This window comes from Rhipicephalus sanguineus, chromosome 8 (genome assembly GCF_013339695.2).
Source record: "Rhipicephalus sanguineus isolate Rsan-2018 chromosome 8, BIME_Rsan_1.4, whole genome shotgun sequence".
NCBI lineage: Eukaryota > Metazoa > Arthropoda > Arachnida > Ixodida > Ixodidae > Rhipicephalus > Rhipicephalus sanguineus.
In genome coordinates, this window is record NC_051183.1 from 1,508,559 (window position 1) to 1,525,415 (window position 16,857).

Below are 16,857 nucleotides of genomic sequence, written 5' to 3' on the forward strand. Positions count from 1 at the left end.
CCTCGATGCACCTACACATTAGGCCATGGAAGTTGCGTTTCTGTATACTGTATTGAAAGTGCCCAGAAACCTTATGCTCACTCTATTCCAGGAACTGGCAGCGGATGCCCGGACACCACTGCATGCATCAAAAGCTGCAACACTCAGGGATACACCATTGGAATATGCCTTGCGCCTCTACTGAACGTCTGTGCGTGCTTGTAATTTTGAGCAGACTCCATCACTGGATGGCAATAAACATCAGCCGCATGGACGATACCCTGTGGTCTTTTTAAATGTGGTTCTTTTTGTGCGAAACGCCCTTCCTATTACCATTCCGGTCACATTCATCGGTTATCATGCCTATTTATAGCGACGCAAGAATGCGACTCAATAATGTTGCCATCTCCACGACTGAGGTTACAACAGAATCATGCATTCAATTTCCAAACTTGTTTGACGACCGCTTCTATTAGTCTTCTATTAGACGCACAGTTTTTCTTAATAAAAAAAACGATTACTCAAGAGACCACTATAGACAGGATTAACAGTAAGGAAATTGCATCCATATCTACTAAGAAACACTCATCGCGTCATCTGTGACAGCGAGTAGCTCTATTTCCCGCTCTCCTATTGACAGCAACGACAACAACACCAAAAATCAAAATGCGGGAAGATTGCACTAAGTCGCGCAATGCTTGGCACAGCGAAGCATGGGCCCGTCGCCGCTCGTACTCGGCTTCCATCACGACGGTGTCTTTGCGGAGCAATCGCTTTCTCGCCGTCTCCCTCGCCGTCTCGCTCGAAGAGGCTACGAGGAACCGATCGCAGCAGGATCGGCTCCTCGTAGCCTCTTTGCGGCTGCTTCCCCGGTCAAGTAGACTGGATTGGCCCGTCGCTGCCGCGTCCGTTCGCGTCGACCAACACGTCTAGCTTCGAGATAGGCGGCTTCCTCCTCGTGTGTACGCACTTTCTTAGGGCCCCCCATGACTGTCTGGGTGCGGTCGGACGCAGCAAGGCTCTGAACTGCAAAGCGGAGGTTGCGCGTGACGTCTCCGACAGTGGGCGTGGCTTAGCTACAGAGCATGCTCGGCTTGGCCAGGTGGTGCGGTATCTGGTTGCTAGCACGCACGATTCGAGGCGCGCGCCATGTCTCGTCATTTGGCGTGGCTTTAGTGGCAATTGCTGCTATGTTCGTGCATCCGCGGCTGGACGAGGCTACGGTAGGTGTTGCTTAGCAGCGGTGCGGCTGATTACTAGGCAACGCGTGGCGAGGTTTTTGTGTCCCTACAGACATTTTACGCCGAGCTATAACAGCCTAGCTGGTAAAAAAAGAATAATACGCTACCAAGGCCGGTTTAGGGAATACAGAGGCCGCTCTGACTACGTGGGAACTTTTGCTGGACATCATCGGAAGCGTCGTCAGTAAAGAAAAGGCCCAAACTGTGCCGGAAAGCCGAGGAAATCTACCGAACTGGAATATCAACATATTAACCGAAGAGATGACCCACCACTTCCGTCATGCCAATCCCGTTATATCTGAGGAAAATATTCGCTTCCTGATGAGTCGAGTGAATCAGGAACTGTTTGCTTGATTTGTACGCGACCTGCCCAAGACTGTCAACGAATTTATTTCGTATGTCACGAGAACAAAAATTACACCATCTCCCACTCAAGGGAACCATGAGGGGATGCAAAGCAGCTTTGGGGGCGCACACCAAGTTTCCGCTGCGTTCACTCGGCGTTCCGTTACTGTGTGAGGTTTGTATTTTGTGGTGTTTGTGCTATAATTACGTTGTGTTTGTGCGTTGCTTTCCGTAAGCGCCGAGTGAAGGAGGGGCGCCGACGTTGACGTTACAACTCATCCGAACAGGATCGAAGCGAAAATGATGGAAGCCGACCAAGCGCACGCGCTCATATACACATGCAATGGGGGAGGGAGAGGACAGAGTGGGTAACAGGCTGTATTTGGCTGCGGCGCGGCTGCATCACTTGGGAGGAGAGGCTGCGCTGCGGCTTCAGCGCGTGGGAGGAGGAGAAGGCGACCGAACGCCTGCGTAAAGTGGAGAGAGAGAGACAGAGAGAGAGAGTGGGCGCATGCGCAGTGGAGGGCGGACGCCAACATCACCAACGGACACAGCCCCGAGCAAAAGCTGCTTCGCATCTAAAAAAGGCGCTAAAGATGCGGATAAGACACCATAACCACCACTCGCCGATAGAGAACCGCGCTGAAACTGAAGCCTTCTCCAGCGACGACCTGCGCGAGACCATTAGAGCGATCGTGCGTGAAGAGCTACGCAAGCTGTTTCCTGAATCGCCGGCTCGGGTAATGCACGCTATCTTGTCAGAATTCTGGTAATGTGCCGAAGCATTGCGGAGCGACATGCCCCGAGCACTCGTCACAGCTTCCGTGGGTGAAGGCCGATCATATAAAAAATAAAGAATTAAGCATACGTGTAATGTGTTAGATATTAAACTTCTGCCTCTATTGAACCACTCACCGTAAATTGGATTACGCGAAGATGATGCGCTTGTGCGAATGCAGAAAATGCCTATTTCTTCATGCTCCAACACATTTTCCTGCAAATTGCATGTTGAATAATTATGGTTAGAAGCCTGGTTGAGCAAGAAGCCATCTTTGATCTTCAATTATTTGCCGCTAATATGAGATTTCAGAAACTACAGACTATTGCTTCAACAGTATCAAGAAATCCATATTTGTGGGACTTTCCGCGAAAGGTATTGAAAAAAAATATTCGCAAATCCCACGGCTTGTGGGAATCGGTTTCATGCGAAGCAGACAGAGAGTAGTTCTATGCTGTATTTTTTGGCTTTGAGAAAAGCATTACGAGGTAGATAGACGCGTTTTTGTAAGTGCAGTATGTGCACATTGTGGGCTCACCAGACACGTTGACGACAACACTGGTCTTTAAAAGGTAAGCTATGGTGACGTAACGTCAGCCAATACATCAGTATTAAAGGAACGAAGTGCACTTTATGGTGCGACGATGTGAATATGATGCGTCACTTTCGTTAGCGTATTACTACGGGTTCGCGCAAGGCTTGAATATAACTTGCTGAGTCATAAAAATACAAATGTAATCCTTGTTAGACTGCTAGAAAGCGGAGCCAACACTGGAACCATAATTGACGTTAACCCGATATGACGCCTGTATCATACGAGTACATATGTAATCAGAATGAAATTTTATTAATATGTGAAATAACGTTATTACAGACAGTATACAGAAGGAGGTCCCGTGGTCGGAGACTGAACTGGTGCCTCAAGTACATGATGAACACGAAAACAAATAAGACATTGCTTCGACAGGAAGGCAAGATGTTTATGTTAATGTTTATTGCTTTGTTATAAAATTAGATAGCGAGCACTGCAGCCACAGCTGACGTTGCACCGACATTACGCATGTATAGGGCGTTTTTCCAACGCAGTTTCTAGACCTGGCGTGGCTCTATGGTAGAATACCTCACTGCCCCGCAGAATGCTTCAGAAGGGAGAACGCTTGGGCGTGTTGGTTGTTCATCGTTCTTAGTGAGCGCTTGTCCTGATTTCTTTCTTCTCCCGCGTTGTTTTTTGCGCTATGGCTTCTGAAGAACACAGAAAGCTCGGATTCAATTCCTGCTATCCGAATTTTTATTCTTTGAATTCGTCGAGTCACCGCTGCCGATGTCGTCTCTTTTCTTAACGCTCACGTATTTGCATTATCAATGTCTGTTCTTGTCGTTCCTTGGTTGGTATAAACTGTCGTTCACCTGTGGTGCATACCCGTACACCGCGGCCAGTGGTAAAAGGGTATGTGAAACACAGGTCTGGAGTAAAGGGTTTGACGACGAATGCGAGTGGATTGTGACGTTATTCGTGTCATGACCAGACAGTCATGTTCGTCAAGTCCTCTTACCCACCCACATCAATTTTGGTCTACACCAAGTTAAGGAGGCGATCACGAGAGCACCCAGACGTAGCGAATAGATAGATAGATAGATAGATAGATAGATAGATAGATAGATAGATAGATAGATAGATAGATAGATAGATAGATAGATAGATAGATAGATAGATAGATAGATAAGATAGATAGATAGATAGATAGATAGATAGATAGATAGATAGATAGATAGATAGATAGATAGATAGATAGATAGATAGATAGATAGATAGATAGATAGATAGATAGATAGATAGATAGATAGATAGATAGATAGATAGATAGATCGATCGCATATTTATTTATTTATTTATTTATTTATTTATTTATTTATTTATTTATTTATTTATTAGTACACCCTCAAGACCCAGAGGGTGTTACAGAGGGGGTGGGTACAATATGAACGTGGCAAAAATAATAACAGCGAAGGAAATACAACAAATATCAATAGTTAAAAAGAGAAAAAAAACAACAACAAAACGAAAACGAAAAACAATAGTGTGCAGTTACACCATAATATGTCTCGACACTGCGGACTTGAACAGCCCTTGGTCCTTAGTGGCAGCAATAGAGGGGGGAAGGCGGTTCCAGTCCCTGCTCGTTTTCGGAAGATTGCAAAAAATGGTTTGTGCGGCAGAAACGAATGGCTACTTTATTCGGGTGGTCAACACGGGATGAGAGGTAAGCAGGTCCTGAGATTAATTCCTCTCGAAGTACTTGATTATGAAAGAAAATTTTATGAAAGAGTGACAGACGGAAAATTGTTCTTCTAGTGACGAGATCACGGAGTTGAAGAGTAGATTTCATTAAGGTCACACTGGCAGTACGAGCATAGTGGTTATGAATGAAGATCGGTTTTGGACAGCTTCTAAGGCTTCAATTAATGTTGATTGGTTTGGGTCCCATATCGCAGACGCGTACTCGAGATATGCGATGCTGTCCCAAAACCACGATATGCTTATGAGAGACGCTGTAGTGAAGAGCTCCGGAAATTTCGACCACCTGGTGTTCTTTAACGTGCACTTAAAAATGAGTGCACGGGCCTCAAACATTTTCGCCTCCATCGAAAATGCAGCCGCCTCGGCCGGGATTTGATCCCCCGACCGTCGGCTCAGCAGTCGAGTGCCATAACCACTAGACCGCTGTGGCGGGGCTTTTCAGTCCCAGTCGGTGTGCTGATCCTGCCTGCCCTCCTGCGAATGCTTTCTGCACCTAACGTGGTTCTACACCTAACCAGCATCGACCTGCCTGTGACCAAGCGACGATGTCATGTGATGACGTCACAAATTTTGGTGATCTGTGACGTCATGACGCCTTCATATGCTGCCGTCATCGCGTGATGATTATTTTTGGGATCACCCGTGTTGACGCCGACAACGCGCGACGGTAAGTTTTCACGTCTGATGAGGCACGTAAGGCTTTCGCCTTAATAATGCACGCAACTAACAAGACAGCTGTTTATATCTCGTCTAAGCGGTAGACGTTTATTGCCATCCAGTGATGGAGTCTGCTCAAATTTACAAGCACGCGCAGACGTTCAGTAGAGGCAAAAGGCAGACTCCAATGCTGTAGCCCTGAGTGTTGCAGCTTTTGATGCAGGCAGTGGTGTCCGGGCATCCGCTGCCAGTTCCTGCAGAAGCATGACGCATCAGATTACTGAGAACGTTCAATAGAGCATACCCAGCACGAATCGCGGTGCACTAAAGAAGTAGACTACTACAAAATAAAAAGGCAACAACCGTAACTGAGCAAGATAGCCGTGATACATGGTAAGCGCTTCGGAAAAAAGGAAAAGTATCGATTGTCTTAGAGACGAGTTTCTAATTACGACCAGCAAAGTATAAGGCTTTTATGAGATTCGCGAACGTCATAAATAAGCTTCAATATTCTGAATTAATTGCAAACTACTATGCAGTAGGAGATAATTTATACTCTTAAAATTTTTGTGCTGAACATAACTATGTGTGGTTGTGAAGAGCCAAAGATAAAGTGCAGCACAGCGGCGCTCCCGTGTTGGCCTTCCCATTCTATGAATAATAATTTTCAAGTGTCAGGCGGCTTGAAAGAGCCTATAAGAGCGGCGGATTTCAGAGGCTGCTCCTGGTGAATTTGTTTTCAGCTTATCATGCGCAGTTCTGAGGTAATAAGAGCAGGGGATAATAAGGACAAAGATTAGCTCCGATATCTAAGAAAAAGAGAATCAAGCTATTCGAATACGCTTAAGGAAGTATTACGATGGATTTGACGTGACTGTCCGCGGTTAATGTGTAGCATATAATGCGGACCTTCGAGAAGCATGTTTTATGTAGCATAATACAAAATTTCTAATATTAGGAATATATCAGCTAACATTCTGTTTAATTTGGCTACAAGAACCGCAGTGCCTAAACATACTCTTTTGAAATGGAGATCAGATGATTCTTCGTATCAGTTCAGAAACGGTTATGAAAAAGCATTATAACGAGAACGAGGTTGGACAGAAAATGTCAATTACGTTATCTTATCACGAAGCGCGCGCAATTGTGCGTAGTTGGTGTTTCAATGGCTGCCTTTATCTCAGTACTTCTGCTGACAAACACCCGATAGAAAATAGCCGAAACTACGTCCTAAATTTAACAGCCGGAGATGGAGACGTCGGTACCGCGGTTAACGCAGCGGCCCGCTATCTCGGTCGAACAATTACTCTGCGATTATCCCAGCTCTCCTGTAATGCGCTAAGAAGAAACTTTTCGTGCTCACCTCCTCCACCTCCTCCCGTTCTCTCCTCATCTGCAGTGACGACTGCGAGAAACACTGCAGACAAAACGCGCAAGCAAAAAGACACAGCACAGTGTAACAAAGTCAACCACGAAAATTCGCGGCGATGTCTCTTTATTCTAGTCGGTACTGCATATTAAAATTGTTACAGTGAGCATTGAAGTAGACAGCGCTGTCTTCCCTCTGTGACCGTCAGTGTGCGATGTAAGCCTTTTAAAAGATATTTCGAGTCCAAGGTACATTTATTTGCAAAACATAGCACCAATATTCAGATTTCGCAGACTAAAATGGTTCAAGTTAACTCCCGGAGTCCAAAATTGAAATGAACAATTCCTTAATGCTAATAAAATATAGAAATGCTAACGCAAATTCCATAGTAGCTGCTCTGTCATAATGAAGAGTTCATTCATTTGTGGTTCGCTCTTTGGAACATCCACTAACTCGATATATTCGATTGCTGCATGACCGGTGCCATACTAGCTGGAAATAAACCTGAACTAGTTTTTGTGCAGTTGAATGCGGTCCTCTCTTGCTTGGAATAGAAGCGAGCAGAGAGTCTGTGTAACCATTTATTGCAATCCGGATATTCTGCACGTTGGCACAACCAGTTGCTACCTTACTCGGATAAGGAAAGTATAAAACGTATACTGGATGGTGTTCAGACGCCCATTTTGAAACGGAGTGCCTTATTTATACCACAAATTGCTGTTCGACTACTTACCTGCTAGAAGTGCAGAAAGCAAGACAGCCGAGGAAAGTTTCATCGTGGAAAGTAAAGTTGCTTAGGTTCCTGCGCAAGAAAACGCAGGTTTACATCTCTTTTGAGTCCTACGACAACAAGCGTGGAGGCTAAAAAATGGTCTCAATTTCAACGAGACCTAAATACAGAAAATAACATCTGCTTAACGATGTACGAGTATGATGTGTGGTTTGCTGTTGATAGCACCGTCAGCAGAAGCCATCATGTCTGCCTCTCCAGGACACTGTTAAAAGTGGCCGCTATCGATAATACTGGTAAAAAAAAAGTGTTGTCGCCATCAAAGATAAGGCCTAAAGATGGCTTTTGAGTGCTGAGAACTGTACCAGTCTCATCCGCTTGATGGATCGAGGCTTTGAAAGCTTGTAAGGTGATTCTAAGGGACATCGCGAGCCAAGAGTGGTGCTCGATCGCGTCAGGCTTTCAGCATTCAAATGGTTCGTAGAGAAGCATGGCACTTATTATGTCACTAGTTCTATATAATATAGGTTGTATACCGAGGGATTATAGATATTTCTCGTTCAAATGAAATTCTCATATGCCTTGGAAGGTACACGAATACCACAGGTCTAAACAATAATATCAGGAGATATTATCGAGCCCAGAGAGGTAATATAGCAAAAATATGTGCCGTGAGGAGAGATGTAAATAAACATACCTGGATAGAGTGGTTCGAACACTAGAAAGGTCCTTAATGGAGCACGAGTTGACAGTCTGACAAATCCGGATGCCGTTTACTGCATAAATACCCATTTCAGAAGGAAATTGAGCCGCACGTGTAGAATTTTGGTGAATACATAAATGTCAACGTATTATCCGGTAAACAGGTGAATGTCTTTCTTATCAGGCCATTAAAAGAGGAATAATAAAAGGTTAAAGCAAGAAGGACCGCTAAAGAAGGATATGAAACATAAGCGAACCGGATACAGATCTTTGCGGAGAATAGTAGACAGCGGTGTATATTTTATCGTGTTTCCAAAAATATTGCCGTCTCATATTCCCTGTGTATGAATCATTCAGTAAGAGCTTATGACGAATTCTGTACCCAGGTTATCTGTATTACCTTGCTTTACCGTGAAGGCAAAAAGCTTCCTAGACAACCGTTTCGAGGCTTTTCTGTTTTTCAACCGGACAAGTTAAATGTCATATGTCATATTTTTGTCCATCACATGTACGATAATCGCGCTTGCAGAAAATAGTCGGAATCCAGTGATATGACGTCCATAACATAATAATAAATATATGCCTGTACAGAATAAACAAATGAATTCTTGCATTGGAAGAAAACGTTGGCAATCTTTAATGATGCTTATCTAAGATGCCGGTAGTCCCACATAAAGTTTCTCCATATTTCCAGCCTTGAAGAAGGCAAGTCCACTTGTCGAACAGTCGGCTCGAGCACCCACCCCCTGTTTACGGATCTTCATCCCAACGACCTCAGTAATTTTCTTAAACTTTGCAATAAAATTCTCCCACAACTCATATCGCTGCTTACTGCTGAACAGCCTACCAGACTAAGTAGTGGCTATTCGCCCTGCCAGTTTTCGATTCTCGCCCACATTAAGAAGCGGTGACTAGCTTCGTTCTCTGGTTCAAGTTTTTACAAAGTAAACGGTATCGACAATTATTGAATGCGCTAATACCCCCGTGTTATAAAAGCAAGTGGCAACACTGCCGCACAGCATGAGAAAAACTGCGTCATTCTAATGAATACGACCTGTGTTTTGTATGCTATGTGCCAGTGTTTTCAGTCAGCTAATTCACTTTTTGCCTGCCTTTATTAATCAATAAAGTGTCTATGCTCACCATCTCAATGTGCTGTTTTCCAAGTAAGCAGGCTCCACTCGTTCCGCTAAATGAGTGCTGTCAACGAAATGCCACGCTACTATGGCAACACGGAGATGTGAGACAGCAGGACGACTCTCGACTTAGGAGCCTTTAAATTCTAGAGCATGTGTTTGCACACTCTTGCCCACATGGGCCAACAAAATATCTGGCCTCCATGAAATGACCAGTGAAAAATTCTGATTTAAACCGCTCAGTCTCCTCCGAGAAATCAAATTCAGACCCTTCGCGTGTTAAGCTGACATCTAACTACTACAGCTTTTTTGCAGCCTAAGGTGTTACGAGCTCACAACAACTGACGATGTTGCCGCCGCCCGTGTCCGTCGCAGTCAATGCGCTCAATTAGAAAAAAAAACTACGCAAAATTAGAGCTGGAATCGGGCCCCGGTATTCTACGTGGCATCGAAGCGTTCTACCACAAGGCAGTGACAGTGCTCGAAGCTTCTTCAGAAAAATACAAAAAAGAAGGCTTCATGTCGGCAGCAAAATTACGTTAGCACATAAAGTTTCCTACCATTACTTAGAGGGAAAGCCGGCACTGCGAGCTGTTGTATGTATGAGAATGCTGAGGTTTGCCGCATTCAGATCGACATCGTTCACAAACAGACCGGACACCTCGGAACCGCGTTTGGCTAAAACCGTTCTTCACGTTAGTTTTGCTTCGTAGGAGTTCAAAATGTGCTATTGTTTCTTAGCGTTGCACATCAGCAAGATTTATTCAACTTTGAGAACTTCTGCTTCGATGTGCAGTTTTATGAAACGTAAAATGTAGTGAGCGGCCGCTAAAGTTGCAAGACAGACGACAAGGTCAGCGTTCACTCTGCGAGAATTTGTCGTCTGTTTCTTCCTTTCGCCGTTTGGTTATGTTTGGTTATGCCTTACAGAAGAGTGGACGTTTCTTTTGAAATGTAAGACGGTTTGACGGGATCCGTTAATAAAGCTTTTCTTTTAGGAAATCATTTGTTTCTGCAGCCATATCCACGTTTAGGCCAAGCCTTGCTCAACGCCAGCCAACACAAGCCTCGCATACACATATCCCGTCATTCTCTTGACGGCACATCACCCCTTAAGAAATTCGCAGGCACAGTGGCGCCAAATTTCCTTCTAGGTATTATTGTGAGAAACTCAATGCGTTAACAGACGTAATACCGCGCGATATAAACGTACAGTTGCACGAGGAATCACACCATTGGAACTGCGTTACGAATGGGTGGTTTATTGCTGCCCACCCATTATAAGTGGCTCCCTGTAATTCATCAACGTCGCAGAGCCGTCGCAGGCACGTAGCTTCATTACAAAACGCTGATGAATAATGCCGTAGTGATTACTTCGCAGCTTTGGACTAAGTGCCCTAATATCTATCTCACACGGGCAGCTTTAAATTCACTGCGGTTATGCTTAACCGTGGTTTACAGGACTAACCGCAGTGAACGTGAACGCGGGTTTGCCTTTGATACACGTGCTCAGCTCAGTTGAGGAAGCCGACAAAAGTACGTGCTGAACATGTGGTCAGTAAGAATTGTGGGCGCACCCTCGGGAAGTTTCGCGGTGCGAGACGGCAGTTCTCCACTCCCACTGACCTAGGCGGCAGTGTATTAAGAATCATTCCATCTTCGACTACATCTTCAGTGTTTGCAGTTCTTTGAGGTGGCTATAGAGGCACAAACAATGCGAAAAGCAATTTCCCCCAAGAAACGCGTAGCGATAGGGCTGTACCATCTCGTAAACCGCTGCAGTGTAGTAAATATTCTTTGTTATGGGCTTTTCCACGGCGAGCCTCGTTTTCCAGGAGTTTTGCTTGGCTATTGTTCGCCGACTGTAGCTGTGCTCCATGAAAATCCTCTGCGAAGCTGCCGATGAACTTGCGCCGGTTTACGGCTGGTGCACTCGCAGCTTCTCCGCCATCTTGTCAGCTTCTCAGTTTGTGAGCAACCGTGTTTGCGAAGCTGCGTTTGCGATAACCGCATTTAGGAGACTAACTGCGGTTACGTCTGCCGTGTGGCTACTCTCACCGTGGTTAGCCGTAACCGTAGTTAGCTTCCCCGCAGTTAAGGCTGTCCGTTCGGAAGGGGTATAAGATAGTCTACAATGGGGTCTCAGGCTGCTGCTCTAGCGTCGCTTTCAGTGTGCTGCTTGATGCGGGCACATCTTTTATTTGTTTCACAGCATGTTTACAATATGATCAGTGTTATGAAAGCTAGTGTCAGCAGACAAACCAGCCATTCACAAACTGTTCATAAAAATATACTTAAGAAAGGTGTGACGGAATGGCATAATCACTAAATAATTCACATTATCAAAATCTATCGAGAATAGACAATTTAACGTTCGTCATTATTTTCGCTTACAATGATTCTCATTACAGCAAAATAAATTCCTCAATAAGCCGTCAGTTCTTCGTTTCAGTCCTGCACACGTATTTTCTGCAGCTGCAGGCATATATAGCTGCGCGCACTATAACAAAATTGGCAGCCTAATCGGCGCCACAAGTAACACTATGATGCAGTGGCGTATGCGATACGGTCAGCACGAGAGCACGTGTTCCCCTTTAATTCACAACGACTTCTCTTTCTTTCGTTTTCGCACAGGACAGAAAATGTTGTGTAATGGCGCCTGAACAAGGGCATATGCACGCGCAAGGACACATTGTCCATAGCTTGCTTGTGACGGGTGGCTACAACATGAAAGAGAGTACGGTGAATTCGTCGAGAGCGCGGGCTTGAGAGCGTCAGGGCCAGAGTGGCGGCTCGGGCTAGTTGGCAGGTCATGGTGAGGGCTGTGGCGCAAACTCAGGAGGAAGAAAACAGAAGAGACGAGGACGATAGCTTCCCGAATAACTAGAAATGTAATTTAAAGGAGCGGCAGCTTGGGCTAGTTGGTAGGTCATGATGAGGGCTGTTGCGCGAACTGAGGGCGAAGAAGACAGAGCACACGAGGACGAGCGCTGCCCCCATAACTAGGAAGACCTGAGAAGAGCGGCGGTTCGGGCAATTTTGTAGGTCATGATCAGTGCTGTAGCACACACTGAAGACGACGAAGGAACAAACGAGGGCGAGCGCTGCACGAACAACTAGAATTATCACTTAGAGGAGTGGAAGCTTGGACTAGTTGGTAGTTCATAATGAGGGCTCTAGCGCAAAGTCCGGACGAATAGCACAGTACAGACGAGGACAAGCGCTGCCCGAATAGCCAGAAATGTAACTTAGAAGTATGTTCCGTCTTCTTCGCTCTGTCGTATAGCTAAAGTACATCGCGTAGGATTATTTTATCAATTGGTAAACAGTCACTTCAAAACTAATGTCACTGCCTTCGCTACAACTTGAGATAGAGGGAATATACGCCAGAAATGTGACCGAATCTTTAAGGAATATTTCTGCAATAACAACACATTCAGTTGTTAATTTCATCCAATGTGGCAACAAAATGGAATGCGCTTGATCCGCTTAGTGCTTCCCAGCGAACAGTAAAAAAGTTGATAGAAAAAATCGAGCACAGTATCCCGGAGATCCCAAGCTCCGAAAACTCAACCACTTGCGTGCATTTGTATGCATTTATACATTCAAACGTTTCTTGTCTTCCTATGCTGCCGTGTTCTTCTGATTCTGAAAACACTGTATTCTAATGTTTGTATATTGTATGTATGTATATCTGCAATGTTCCCACGGTAGTAAGAGATAATTTTGCCTTTTTCTTGCAATTTTCTTGAGTGGGTTTTTTGTACTTTTGGGTACAGGCAGTTGATTACCTATGCTTTTGTAATGTTTGTATTTTGTTGCCACTCATGTAATAATGTTAGCTGATGATTTACAGTATTTCGACATCCATAAATTAAGTGTTGCAGCCGCAAATTCATATATTGATAGTTGATGTCATACATATCCTCGTGGCCGATACCGAAGCTCCCCTATGCGCCTTCCACGTGTGCCTACAGTTTTCAGCATAGATGCGCCTTCCACGTGTGCGTGCTTAATTAAGCATTGGTATGCTATGCCGTGCACAAGCGTGCGTGTTTTGCGGCATTTTCTACGTCTGCGTTCCGCGAGTGGGGTTGAGCCGCTAGAGTTTGTAGGTTTTATTGTAAGTAGTATAATTACCGTGTAGTTTCGCGACGCGTTTTATGTAGTCGTTCTCCTTTAATTCTCTCGCGGGATCGAATCCCGGCCGCGGCGGCTGCATTTTCGATGGAGGCGAAAATGTTTGAGGCCCGTGTACTTAGATTTAGGTGCACGTTAAAGAACCGCAGGTGGTCGAAATTTCCGGAGCCCTCCACTACGGCGTCTCTCATAATCATATGGTGGTTTTGGGACGTTAAACCCCAGATATTAATTATTATTCTTTAATTCTCTGTGGTCAGAAATAAGACTTTTGACCTTGAGAGAAGGGATGCAAATACACGGAATGTTTGTCATGATTGTAGGACTCAAGGACAGAAATAAAAATAACGACGACTACCGCTCTTCATGCTCCTCTATTCTCAATACTGCACTCCCCCTCCCCCACCTAAGATTTTACTCGCCCTCCCAATTTCAATTACTGGGGAAACCCCTGGTCCGTGGCATCTACGACGCGACGTTTTCGCCAACAAGGCATGGTTTCCCGTTCTGAGGAAAGAATTTCCCGAGGCTTTTAACAACAGTAATCGTTTCCAGCACGTTTCAAGGCTCTTGTCGGAAAGGTCAGGTCTCTCTTTTTGAACTTCCCAACTTCCAATGGGTACGTGTATCTGCCCAAGCCACATAACTCGCGAAAGCTCAACTCGGTGCGGGGCGGCTGATGGTTACCGAGCCACCTAGGCTGGAATGCATGAGGCCCCACCCCATCCAATGCCGCCGGACATACTCAATAAAGTATTCACTCACTCACTCACTCACTCACTCACTCACTCACTCACTCACTCACTCACTCACTCACTCACTCACTCACTCACTCACTCACTCACTCACTCACTCACTCACTCACTCACTCACTCACTCACTCACTCACTCACTCACTCAGGTAAAGAGGGTATATATTCGCCCTTTTAAAACAATGAATGTTCTTCCGGTATCACCATCACAAAAAAGCAGCTTGCCATGTGGTATTGATGCCAGCGATTATCGGAAGTGCGATGTAGAGGATGGCTAGGGCCGTTGCACAGGGATTCGCCATCTACACGGCCTGGATGTTCGTCAGAAATCAACACTTTGGCGCCCTTTCAGTCGCAAGAACAAAAATTTCCTGTTTCTTGCTTACAATCTCATCTTTACCCACGCCAAGTCTGTATGGCCTTGGCACTACAGAATGTAAACCATTTATTAAAAGTGTATTCATCTTTTATATTATTACAAGGAATACAAAAATTAAAACACGCAACGACTTTACTTGTCTGGTCAAATGGCATCGCCCGGTCTTTAGTCATCCTCAGGTATTCTTCGATTGCTGTACAATAACATAAATTGTAAGTTATCACAGTACACGTGTCCTCATAAATTAGTACTGAATGACACAGAGGAAGTAACGAGCGCAAAGCCATGTTTCTGAAAGGATGGTACATAAAATTTGAACCATGGACCAAGATATATGTCAACTGTCATTCTGAAAAAAGACTTGTATCCGCTTTGCGCATTCGTCACATCCTCTTCTAGCAGCCTTCACTGCTTTAAAATTTCCCTGTTCTGCTTTAATTACTTGATAGCGGAGCCCTCCCCCGTGTACGTCAATGCCCTTTGGCAGAAGCCATGCACGTTCACCTTCAGCACGTGCGCCTTCATTTCCTGCCAAAGTAGAGACTTAAAAGCTCGCCGAAATCGTGCTGTGATCAGACTCGTAGCTGTTGCTCCACTAAGGACCATCTTGAGCTTTTGCATTTGGCCAATTAAGGTAAGTATTTGGGCATCTGTGCTCACATTGGTGGTTAATGCAGTTTCTATCATAGGTGAAGATATCCTTTCGCTACTATTAGTTTGCCCAAGGATATGTATGCATCCTCTAAGGAAACACTTCCGTGTATGCCACTGTATACCTCCTTTGACCCCAATGCTTCCGGAAATTTACCATATAGAACTAGCAAATGTATGACTCCCAATACCTTGTTATGACAAGCGTAAATGCAGAGAAGTTGGCGAGGTTACACCAAACCAATCGTGCTCCCTTTTCCCCCAAATCCCTCAATCCCCATAGTATAGGATATCTTGCATACTGACATAAACGTTGCCGGGCGACACTGACAGCTCCGTAAACCAATAAGTATTGTTTAATCCTCTTAGTTATAATGTCAGTTCCTTTTGTAATTTTAAGGAGTAGCGGTTACTTGAAACAAGCGTGCTCGGTAGAAAAATATTACTCTGTAAACCGGCGGCCTATCCACAATCCGGTTTATCAGCATCCATAGTATTTTGGATATGGATATTTTGTGAAGCGAGGTTGAATATCTTAATCTGTATGTCATATGCCTTTATGTCTCGGAATATGCCTTAACTCCCGCTTACCTACGCAGGCACAGACACAACACTGTTTCGAAAATGAAGTATACCTCGGCTCTCTTGCTTCTCGCCCTGGCAGCAGGTACGTGGTAGTGCCTAGCCACATTGAACTATATAGTGTAGATGAAACAGTGCGTTTCGAAACAAGCGTCCCGATTCTATCCTCGATGCTAAGTAGTGTTCTGCTGCGACTCCAGTATTTCCATCGCAAGTTTATAGCGTAAGCTTTGGGACAAATCAAAGAACTTGCACTTAGCTGGAAGCGACTACGCAACTTTACACTTTGTACTTTCAACTACGTTCTGAAAGATAAAGGAACACTTAATATGAAGCAAGACTAGATCAGCTTGATTACTTGCCTCATTGATAGAGTTTGTCATTAAGACAGTAAAGCTGTTTTCAACATTATAAATATTACTCGAATAGCTAACTAATGAGATACCCTTCTGTTGAGTTGGCCACAACACTGCAGCCGCCAAGATTGGCAGAACTCTGCTGTGAGCTTTACGTGTATGCCATGTTCTCACTGAAAAATGAAAATTACGAGATATCGTGATATCAGAGTATTGTAAGAATTACGTGAATTGCGTGATATCAGAATACTGTAAGAAAACTGACGCACAGGAATTCATATGATTAAATAGCAGTAGTTTCATTGATAAGTGTCACCCAACTTTTTTTTTCCCAATATCTATTGTGATTGTCACTTGTGTTATTACTGCGTGCTTTTTCGGCGTTGTGTCACCGTTCATGTTTCATCTGTGCTACCTGCAGCGCTCCTGGCTGTCGCTACTGCAGTGGAAGAGAGAACAGGTGGTGGAGGGGGAAGTGGTGGTAAGGATAAAAAGCTTTCTTGCTTTGCGCGTCACGAGAGAAGCTTTATGATGAGTAGGGTTGAGAGCTGGGCTAGTTGGTGAGATATCATTTTAACGTATGGTGTAGTAGCGCAAATTCGACGGGGACAAAGTGTCGTGTTTTGCTTCTTGTCCTCTTTGTCCCCGTCGAATTTGCGCTGCTACACCATACGTTAAAATGTTATGATGAGTGAAATCCTAGTATAGAAATATCGAGCACTTTCGTTAACCTCTTACATTTAGACGGCGTTCTTCTTGAG